Consider the following 12,092-nt stretch of genomic DNA (forward strand, 5'->3'; position numbering starts at 1 on the left):
ATGGCTCCTTCAACAAAATCATTGTGGAAAGAGTTTGACAAAATAAAGGCTCCTGATGACGTACCTCCAGGTGAGCGTGATCCTTCTGGAAAGTGTAAGGAATGCGGAAGAATTCTAAAAAAAAAAAAAACTCATCAACTGGCGCTTTAAGGTCTCATTTAAAGTGTCACAAAGGAATTTTTGCAAGAGTGGTAGTCTCTGAGCTAGCAGAAACTGAGCAAGATGAAGCGAATTCACTGGAACTTCACCAAGCTTTGGTTGATGTGGACGAATATGAAAAGAATCGTGACGGTAAGAAAACTTAAAATACAGGTAGCCCTTCTTATGTGCGATCTTCTTATTTAGCTTTAGATGCTCATAAATAAAGTTTAACTGTTTCAATTTAATTTTTTTTCAGATTTTATCAACAATCCATCAAATAACATTCCTCTGAAAACACACAAACAGAAGAAGTTGTTGCCAGCCCAACCCACACCTAACAATTCAATTGTTGGATACTTTCAGCCTAAAGTTTCAATTTTTGACAAGCGCCAACTTGACTATGATTTCGACCTACTTGAGCTGTTGGTGAGCTGTTCTCTTTCATTCAAGATTGTTGAGACGGAAGGATTAAAAAAGTATCCTGCGAAAGAGAACCCAGGATGACGGTCAAGTCTGCAACAACTTTTTCAAGGTGTGTGTGTGTGTGCGTGTGCGCGTGCGTGTGTAAAATTCTTCCCTATTACAGCATGCTGCTGTCAAAAATAAGTTACTGCTGTAAAAACGTTTGCATGGATAATTGTAATTTGAATTGAAACTCTGGCATTATATATATTTAATTGTTTATTATTATTACTATTTCATTTTTTAGGCAAAAGCTCCCATTGCTTTACGGACAGGTAAAGCAATACATTACTGAGGTATTGGCTAGAGAACTCAATGACTTTGAAGGCCTTGGGGCTTCGACAGACATGTGGACAAGCAGAAGCAACGATTCTTACATATCTGTAACACTTCATTTCATCAACAAAAACTTTGAGCTAAAAAAGTTTGTTCTTGCTTGTCAGCCATTTAGTGGTCAACATACAGCTGCAGCCTTAGCCAAAGCTTTGGATAAGGTTATGCAAACAGACCTTTCTTTTCTCAGAGCCAGCACTCAAAGGACTGCTGTGCCCGATTTAGCAGCTAATATAAAGGCTGCAATTTCGAAAATAGTAGAGATTACAGACTCTCTGCTTTTGCGCTGATCACTTGACTAACTTAGTGCTGCAAAAAGCCAACGAAAAGAAAATTTTAAGTCTTCAAGCAACAATGGGACGTTCCTCTCTTCTGAGGAAGACGACAACGAAATTTACAAGGCAATCAAACAAGCCCAGGATCTTTCTGCAAAGGTTCACAGAAGTTCAAACTGTCAAAACGACATCAAAAAAAAGTGTCAAGAAAATGAAGGTAATATTAATAATATTTTGGTCTAATATTGAAACTTTTAATTTAATAAAAGTATTTGGTAAAAATTAACATTACACATCTCATAAATACCGAAATATTGCCCACCCCTCCTCCTCCTCACACATGAAAATAATTGTGACACCTAATATTTATTTTTTGTTTTTCTATTTTTAGTTTCTTACGTCAAGATCATCACAAACTGCTCGACTAGATGGAACTCGAAGTCCATCATGATCACTTCTGTAATTCGGTTGAGAAAAGTCCTTGAAGAAATGAGAGACAGTAAATGTGAATTTGCTGATGTCATCACGTCAGAGAGTCAGTTTTTACTTTTGGCGGAAGTTCAACCCACCTTGGATTCATTCTTGAAAGTCAGCAAGGCCTTTTTTGCTGACAAGCATCCCACACTTCATCTTGCCTGCATCCAACTGGTCAACCTAAAGATGAAGCTAAACTCCATGGCTCAATCAGACATACAATCTGCCACAAAAGACTTTGTCCAAATTCTGATTGGTGAGCTGAATAGGCGATTTCCAAACAGTGGAACAAAGAATCACTGTCATGCCATGGGAAATTTTCTCTACCCCTTCTTCAAGGGTGCATTGGTGAAAAAGTATGGTGATTTGGAAAAACTCAAGGACAGGTTGGTGAATGAGCATCCAAGTCATCAAGAACTTTTGTCCCAAATCAGGAATGCTTCCCTTAATCTGACAGGGTCTGGCTTTGACCTTGACGAAGCTGAAAAAAAGGCATTAGAAATCTCTGGAGAATAAATTCTATTCAGGGATGGAAATTCAAAAATTTAAATTGAGTTAGACAAATAGAAAGGTCTCCCACGTCGCGATTCCTCAAACACTGATATCCTAAAGTAGTGGGAAGCCTATACAAAAATGATTCCACTACTTTCCCATATTGCAAGAAAATCCTTGGCCATTCCTTTAACTTCTGCATCAAGTGAAAGAGTTTTCTTAGCTGCAGGCAGTGTGGTCACTGATTCAAGAACAAAATTGGATCCACAAAATCTTGACAAAATTGTTTATTCAAGACCAACATTGGAAATATGAATAAATGCACGATCTGTTTTGGCAATCGAAACAGCAGAAGAGCGAAGTGAAAGGAAATCTAAGACCTACCAAAAAGATCAACCTGCTGTCACTCCACTACGAGAAAACTAGAGGATCCGAACAAACAGTGGTTCCATTGATATTTCTGATGATTAAACCTAATTTGAACATCTGTAAATTGTAAAAAAAATCAATTACAAGCAATAATAGTTGTTACAAAGAATAAAATCTAAAAAAAGTTTTACATATTTACTTTTCTGTTTTGCATAACTTTTACAGTATTAAATTCATTAAAAATGGTCTAAAACTGGGTTTGATATACATCAAGAAAATTTTCGGAATACTTCGAAAAAAATCGAAAAAAATTTGAAATACTTCGGAAAAAAATTCGAACATTTTCGAAGTCCGAATTTGCATTGATTGAGTTCGAAACTTTGAATTCGTTGGCCGTCGCCAACATTTACAATGTATTGACAATAACGGACGTCATTTGCGTGATAACATCTTTAAAACTGGCAAATTGTAAAATTTACTTGTTCTTGATTATGCTATTACAAAATTCTTTTGTATATATTCAATACTTTTGTTATAATATATGTTTCAAATAAACAAGTTTCTCTGCCCCACCCTGTATTAAAGTTTATATCACAACCCAAAAGTGTTTAGGGGCAGTAGAAAAGCTACACGAAGTCCTGAAGTTCTTTACGCCACGTAATATTTATCAAAGTGCTTTAGAATCACAACTAGGATGTGAGTTTACACAAGCGAAAGAACGATGGAGTTCAAATGATCAGCAAACTGATTCGCTCAGCGGATTTATGCTAGATGATAGTTATGGCCCAGAAGCTCGGCAGCCTAATTTACAACTTTATTTACTTAAAATCGAAAATAAAAACTTTTCTTTTTTAAGCAAATCGAAGAGAAAGGACTTGCTGTATCTATGCATCCTTCTTATGATTTTTGATTCAAAAATTCTAAAATACCAATGTTACGAAAGCTATTCGTCATCTTACTAAATATTCCATTATCAGCAGCTTTTATAGAGAGATATTTTAGTACTTCTGGTTTTGTATGTGAAAAGAGACGAGGCAAAATAACTACTGATCTGATTATCAGCCGCTCTTTGTTAAAGGTAAACTTAAAACTTCTTGAAAGTTTAAATGATTTTGCGGACGACGATGACTTAGATAGTGAAATGTAAACTTGTCATACAAAGATGTATTTTTTAAACTTGAAAACCTTAAAAATAAAATGAATATATAATGCAATAATTTCAATAATAAAAATAGTTTTAGTAATAACACAAAGGTTTAAATAACAAGTTATATTATATCTTTGAATTAAAAAATAAAAAGTAACTATTTAATAATTCGGTTTTCTTGAAAAGACACATTTTTTAAAAATAGATTAGATAAGTCGCGATTGTGTCAAGTTTGCAAACCCATTTATACGCGTAAATTGCGTTTGAGTTACCTTTATAAAAGCATTTTATATGCCTGCGTAAACGCAGTTATTTGCGTAAATTGCGTTTGCGTTTACGTTTACGTAACTAAACGCAATAAATTGCGTCAAATGCGTTTGAGTTTGCGTGTGATTTTTAATATGGAAAACAAACGCAAAACGCAGTTTCTTTTGCGTTCCAATGTATGGAACCAATATACTATGGTAAACTTTTAAATAGACCTACAGGTGTTAAATATTTAACTTGATGAATGGTCAGGTTAAATATTTAATATAGTGGTTTATTGGTGCCAATATATATTGGTATTAATAATGATTAACAATTTAAAGTTTCGTTTAGGTCCCAAAAAAAAAAGGAGTTTATCGGCTCTAATATGAGCCAACCATCGAATACGCCATATAGGTCAAAGTTAAAAGAATATAGGAGTTTATAGAGTCAAATATGGGTTAACCATTAAAAATTATGTATGGGTAAAGATAAATAAAAGAAAATAGGAGTTTGTTGGGTCCAATAAGGTGAACCATAAAAAACTATGTTAAGAAAAATAAAATAAAAGCATAGGAGTTTGTCGGGTCCAATATGGTCTAACTATATGTACTAGCCCATATAGGATCAATTGATAAACCGCGGACAAATTTTTTTTGGTCTCATATAAGCTTCCTACATAGGGCCAATAAAACAGCCGCATGGGTCCGATATATGACCATTGTACTATTGTTAACTGGGAAAGTCTCTAAATAACTTTTGTAGCTACGTGTTTGTTTGTTTTTATTTAATCAAAGTTTTTGTTTTCAGTTTGCTTTTTTTTCCATAAAAAAAAATTTGTATGATGGTTTAGTTGATTAAAAAGAATAATTGATGCAATTAACAATAGATATATAAACATATATTCCATAATTAAGAAATACAGAACTAAGTGGGTATTATTTGAAAATATGGAAATATTTTGAAGCAAAACTCATTTAGTTCTGGTTTTCTATAAATATATATGGCAATGGTAAATTCAATAAGTATTCCGAATTTTTAAAATGCATAGTTGGGCACCTCATTGTTACGCACCTCATTGTTCAGACATGCTTTTAATACGTAATTTACAAAAGAATTTACTTTTTTTTTTTGTAAAAAATAATTTTTTTGAGAAAAACCTGCCAATTAGTTAATTTTCAGAATTAGAAGATATGAGAAGCATTCCAATAATGGTTTAATGTGGCTGGCATTTTAGCGCTGAAATAGACCGGTTTCCACCTAAATCACTTTTAAGCTTTGACATTTAGCAGGAGCATTAGTTACAAATGGGGGACGTTGAAACATGTAGTATAAGACATGGACTTGCAAACTATTGTTTTAAATTAGAGAGGCCGCAGAAATCAGCGAGCCATGCGAGTTTCCTACAAACTCTAAATTTTCACCCGTCAACAAAAAAATCTAATAAATGGCTGCACACAGTTTTAAAACAGAAACTTTGATCACGTGGTAATAGCTTAAACATTTTTTGCATTTGTTTAATAAGACTGTTCAGATAAAGTAACTAATTCACGCTTTGACAAATTACTAAACAAATTACACCAAAGTAAAAGGAATTAGTTGTCGACACGCACAGATTTTCATCATTTTTTCATAATGAACATTAGTAATTTGGGAACTTTTTTCGTGTAAGCCAAGTCTCTCAATAATAAAATAGACCTGTAAAGATAATTTTAAAATGACTAAAAAAAGTATAGCGAAATATAAAAAAGCTTAAATAAGATTTTTTTCAAGATCTGGTATTATTCAATTCCTTGGTCCTTCATTCATCAACCTTAATTTTGTGTATTTATGCACGGAAGCCGTGCTTAAAAAGTGTGGAGTCAAGATTAAGATACTAACTGATACTAAAATGCACCTGATTGTCGAGAAAAGTCTATGCGGCGGTATCTCCATGGTATCGAAAAGGTTCGCAAAGGCGAACAACCCAGGGAGCCTATAATATGATACCTCTTAGTCAAATAGCTATACATTATATCTAGACACCAACAATCTCTATGGTTGGGCTAATATGCAGTCACTACCAGTTAGCGGGTTTGAGTGGACCAAGCCGGAGCTGGCTGATGTCTGAAGAACAGCTGATCATGATGCAGAACGCTATATTCCCAAGGTGAACATCGAGTACCCCAAAGAACATTTGATATGCACGACGACTATTCTCCTACCCCAGAGACCATGACAGTACCAGAAGATTGGGCTCAGCAACTACCATAGAAATCTGAAGGGGTAGGCGAAGCTTGTACCCAACCTTCATGACAAGATTAAGGGTAAATCTACAGTTAAGCGGCCTAATTTTAAAATTTTGCTTTTAAAGATACGGTTGAGAGTAAAGAAATGCGTTTAAATAGATTAATAGTATGCAGGCATGAGTGATTTTAAAAACGAAATAAACTTTTGAAGTTGATAAAGCAAAAATAGTGCAGCGCGCTTGATTTTACATTACTTTATCATATATTTATATATAACATAAAAAATTATCAGGTAAAACTTGTTTTCAATCTTTACTATTGTTTAATTAATTTTTATAATAGTTTTCTAAATCAATTTTTAAAAAGTAATTATTAAGAAAACATAACAAAATGTAGCTAACTATGTGCTCAATTAGATGGCAATGCAACGTGCTGCTCGTGGGAGACCAAGTGCTCCAACAAGAATCGTTGAAGATATTCTTTCAATCGACTTAGTGTTGAAAGAGAATTGGCATTTGATGGATCTGGGGCTTAGCATTCAAGAGCAAATGTTTTGCTTTACAGTGGTTAGCACAACGCAAACTGATGCAAAACAGTGTGTTTTGTGAAAATTGTAACACACAGTTTGGATTGCATAGTTATCAAGATGCCATGAATAGGTACCGGTGGAAATGTAATGGATGCAATAAACGTTAAAGTGTAAGAGATGGCTCCTTTTTCAGCAAGAGTAGGTTGTCTATTCAAACATTAATTTGTTAAATGCATTGTTGGAGTCAAAATATACCACAGAGTGAAATATAGCATGAAGCAGGTATGAATGACGCTCCCAATACATAAGCAGATGGGACAAACTTCTGGAGAGAGGTTTGCGAACAAGATCTTCAGACTAATCCTTCAATTATTGGAGGAATCAACGCTGACGGAACACCAATCGTCGTTGAAATTAAAGAGTCAAAGTTTTTTCACAGAAAATATCGACGTAAACACTGGCGCCCAGGTCAATGGGTGCTTGGCGGTATTGAGAGAGAGTCGCGAAAGTGTTTTTTGGTAGAAGTTCCAGATAGAACTGCGGAAACTCTTCAAAACCTTGTATTGCAGTATATTTTGCCTGGAACTCATATCGTTTCAGATGGCTAGCCATCTTACACTGGAATACAAAACTTGTGTAATGGGATTTATTCCCATGCAGTTGTCACCCACGAAAGCAATTTTGTCAACCCTCTAAATAACACACACCCCCAAAACTTTGAAAATCTATGGATGCGGGTTGAGCGAAAACTGAGGCAACAGTTCGGTACATACGAAGGTTTGTTCACTTTCCATATTCACGAAATTATGTGGCGTCAACAGTTTAAAGATGTTCCTATATTCTAGGCATTTCTTTTTTGCGTGTCCCGTCAGTATCCTCTGTAATTGTTAAACTAAACGGCTATTTTTACAGCCACATATCTTTTAAAAGTAGATCAGCATGAACAATTATTGTATTAACCTATATTCTTTACGAAGTGTCTTTGTGGAGCGCAATGCGCTCTACATAGCCGTAAGCTGCTCAGAGCGCAATATTGTACAAGCATACGCAATTATTTTATCACAACAGTGCGATTTATATTTCACAATAAAGCTGGTTAGATAGGTGGTTAGGGTTAGGGTAAGGGTTAGGGATAACATCAACAAGATAAAAATAAAAAAATAAAAAAATTTAGCGCATGCGTACAAAGTATTGCGCTCCGAGTAGCATATGACTGCATAGAGCGCATTGCGTTTCAAGTAGCTACGGCCTATTCTTTAACTATACTGAATAACTAATCAAAAACATTTTTACACATAGCATAAAGAGTAACAAGATGATAACAATATGATAAAAATAACATAATAACAATAAAAAAAAAAATTATTTAAAGAGTACACAGTTCCGATATTAGAAAAAAAAAAAAAAAAGTAAGTAAAAAAACTACTTTGAAACTTATCAAATTTGTTTTTAATAAACATTTTATGACGTTTTAAGTCTGCGTGAACAAGAGCGCAGGAAGCAAAAATTTAAAATTATTTTAGGCCGCTTAACAATAGGTTTACTAGATAAGGTATATCATACACTACCGCAATCTGAAGTTGTAAGTGTCGATAGGGATGGGGATCACAAAAATCCACAGAGCTGTAAAGTTCAGGCAGGAGCCTTGTAGGACATTATAAAGATGTTTTTAATGAAATTATAGAATAACAGTTCATAAGTTTTACTTCAAATATTTGGGCTCGTCCCTCATCTTATGAAACATTTATTTCAGGACATTGGATAAAAAAAAAATTTTCAACGCAAATATGCTGTTTATATTTTCCAGAATCTCACACAGGAATAAATATACCTGGGAAGTTCCTCAATATGTTAGAAGGCTGGGATGTTTATTCAACAAGAAGACATATTTTAGTTAAAGATGGTACTGCTAATATGTCTCTAGGAAGTAAACTTACTCAACACTGTGCTGCCCTGTGACCCTCAGGGTAAATTATGGTTTAGTCCAATTTTTTTTGCCTGGCTCTTATTATTGGGTTTAAAAAGGAGTTTTTAAATTTTTTTTAAAATCTTAACTACTAAGCATAAAAAATATTGATTAACTTTATTAAAATATCTATTTTAAAAATGACGTCATTAACGCAAGTTTTTCGTCAAATAATCGAAATAAAAAATGAAGTCTTATTTTCATGGTATAAATTACTAAAAGCGACCATCAAATGTTTTCTTTACCAAATTGGCTGAAATAATGCTTTTCACTAAGCGCTCGAGGTTTTTTTTTATTTTTTGAAAACTATCACTTTAAATTATCCATTCTTCATTCAAAACATGATTTGGAGAGAGTATGATACGGAGAAAGATTTTTTGTTTTAGTTCTTTTAAAATATTTTTATAATATGTACTGTTGCGCCTTGCATTAAGTGAAAAAATATATGATTACATTAACTAAATATTTCAAATGGATCATTGTCAGATTACTCTTAGTAGATCTTATGAAAATAATGATAACTTGAGGAGATTAAATAAAATTTTAACAATACATATAATAAAAATTTGTTAAAGCAATATAGAAAATTAATAAAAACTTATGTTTTAATTAAATTATTTATTGATAACCCATATGGTAAATTTTTGTTTAGTCTAGAATTTTTAATGTTGAAACGATATTATATCATAAATTGAATCAAACAGAGTTTCAGTATTTTAACCAACTGCAACATGTCTATATTTACATTTTAACTGTTGTAAATAAGTTTTAAAAATTTTTTCCCAAAGTATATTATACAATAGTATTTAGAAAACTCAGACAGTTCTGTGGAAATCGGCATAAAGTTTAAACACAATATGTGCATGCTGTATGGATATACATGGTAAACGGACTGACAAACTTTAAAAAATCACTCCTGGTATTGAAAAGCATATTCAAAACCTAATATGGAGAGAGTATGATGTGGAGAAGGAATGTTGTCCAAAGGTTATATGCTCATGTGCAACAAACCTTTATGCTTTAAAAAGAGCAGAAACCCAAAAAATTGGGAAGTGGATAGCTAAAATATCACAGGTATTAATAACGGAACTTTAAATACTTTTGATTCCTTGAACAAACATTCAAGCTCAACAAGGCTTGATGATGTTGGTGTAAAATGATCTATAATTTTGTATTTGGTGGAAGATGTTTCTGAACACAATGGAAACCTTAACATACTCCTAACTCCGCTGAGGTTAGAGGATGTTAAATACTCAGTAGCATTTGATCTTAAATGCGGGAATTCTTTATTTGGTCTCAGTAGCCACAGTGGAAAGTTTGCATGTCTCTGGTGTGAGGATGAATGTTTACTTGAAAGTGGTGAAAAAAGAAAGTTTGGATCCATAGACTCTAACTACAAAAAATTTGTTGCAGATGGTTGCAGATATAAGCATGAGAAGGAGTTCAAAAACTGTATTTCACCAAGAATTCTTTACCTTGATGATCTTCTAGAAACATTGGTTGAACATAGCACCCCTCCTTCAGAGCTTCACCTTTTTATTGGAATTAGTTCAATGTTTGTAAAGATTTTACTTTCTCTGTGGCCTGGGTTAGAGTTATGGCTAAAGACTAATTATATCATGTTTCGAGGCTACCATGGGATTGGGTTAGATGGTAAAAATGCACAAAGATTTTTAGACAATTTAAATAATCTAGAGATTAACATAATGAGTGCAGCCTCAATTGAGTATCAACTAAATGTAAGCTGGAAAATCCATATACTTATATGCCATCTGTATCCTTTCCTTCAACATAAAAAATATGGTTTGGGTGTGTATGCTGAACAAGCAGGAGAGAGTGTGCACCATCACCACCATCATGTAAGGAAGAGGTATACACGTCAGTTAGAACATGATGACTACGCAACACAGCTGAAGAATATTGTTGTAGAATTTGGAAAAAATAATTTAAAATAAAATTTTATTTTGTTATCTTTAATTTTAAGACAAATATAACATTTGCATTATATTATTACATCAGTAAAAAATCTGAGACTGAATTAAAGTCTTCTCGCGGAGGGCCATAAGGGTTCGAAGGGACCTGGTCATGATTTTTACAGATATTTTAATAAAGTAAATCAATACTTTTTATGCTTAGCAGTTAGTTAAGACTTTAAAAACAATTTAAAAACTCCTTTTTAAACCCAATAATAAGAACCAGCCAAAAAAAAATTGGACTAAACCATAATTTACCCTGAGGGTCACAGGGAAGCACAGTGTCATATAAAGTCAGTCTACTGCACAATTCATTTATTGCAGCTTGTAATTAAGGTTGCATTTTTATCTCAAAATTTAGTGATAAATTTATAAGCTAACTCATGTGGGATAGCAGGCCATTTTAATCATTCATCGAAGGCATGTGCAGAATTTAGGTTATTGCAATGAAAATAAAAAGAAGCATTTATACTTTTAGTGTAAGATGCCTCTCCCCCCCCCCCCTCACCTTGTTGGAATAGTGCATTCTTAATGTTAGAACGACTACAGAAGTTAAAAGAGAACTTCAAACATATTTAGCTGATCATAATGAGCTGCCAACATTCACATTCAAATATATTTAGCTGATCATAATGAGCCGCCAACATTTATTAAAATTATGCAATACATTTTTCAAATGATTGGAAAATCATTGAAAATCTATTGCATAATTTGAAACCTCTTTATGAACTTGCTAAGTTAATGATTTCTGAGGTTTATAGTTTGTCAATAGTAGTTTCAAATAAAAATGCCATTAGAGACTGTAGTGAAAAGTTTAAGAGATAAAAATGAACTTTCACCAAAATCATTAATATTGCCACTAGCTCCATTCACTAACACCAAAAACCAAAAATGAAAGTCGATTCGGTAAAAAATGACTTTCGTTCTTGAATTTAAGAATTGAGGCATATGAAAAAAATGGAGGTGAGAGCTTTTTTTCTTCACAAACTTTACTTTTGATGGAACTTTGCCAAAACTAAGAAAAATTATCAATTTTTTTTTATTATTATAAAAATTCATGCAATTATTATTTTATTATGACTAGAACCGTAAATTATAGATAACTTATTTAAGTGTTATATTTATTTAATTCTTGTAAAAGTATTAAGTTGTTTATGAAATTTGTCTTTGCCAATATTTTTTACTTCATAAAATATAATTACAAGATTCTTGCTTTGTAACTTCATTTGCTATCATTTTCCAGAAAGTGATGGCTATGTAAATTTAGATCATGTCTCCCTTGTCTCCTCAAGCTGCTCAAGAAATTGTTTTACTTAAACCGCTCTATTATAAATGAGAACAATTATGGTTTAGATTATTGAAAACATGAAGAAAGGCTTTCACTTCTAAAAATTTTAGCTCTTAAATTATTAGCATCAACAGCATCTTTTGAATATTCGGAAAGATTGTTTTCTGAA

The 12,092-nt window shown here is 33.0% G+C and overlaps 2 pseudogenes; both read left to right on the top strand.

The window, feature by feature from the left end:
* On the top strand, window positions 1-1,662 carry LOC149895001 (uncharacterized; annotated as a pseudogene).
* Window positions 1,663-6,583: 4,921 nt separating this feature from the next.
* On the top strand, window positions 6,584-7,580 carry LOC149895002 (uncharacterized; annotated as a pseudogene).
* Window positions 7,581-12,092: the final 4,512 nt, after the last annotated feature.

This window comes from Hydra viridissima, unplaced genomic scaffold, assembly GCF_058129835.1.
Source record: "Hydra viridissima isolate aposymbiotic clone 2 unplaced genomic scaffold, HvirCarnegie_v1 scaffold_1, whole genome shotgun sequence".
Lineage (NCBI taxonomy): Eukaryota > Metazoa > Cnidaria > Hydrozoa > Anthoathecata > Hydridae > Hydra > Hydra viridissima.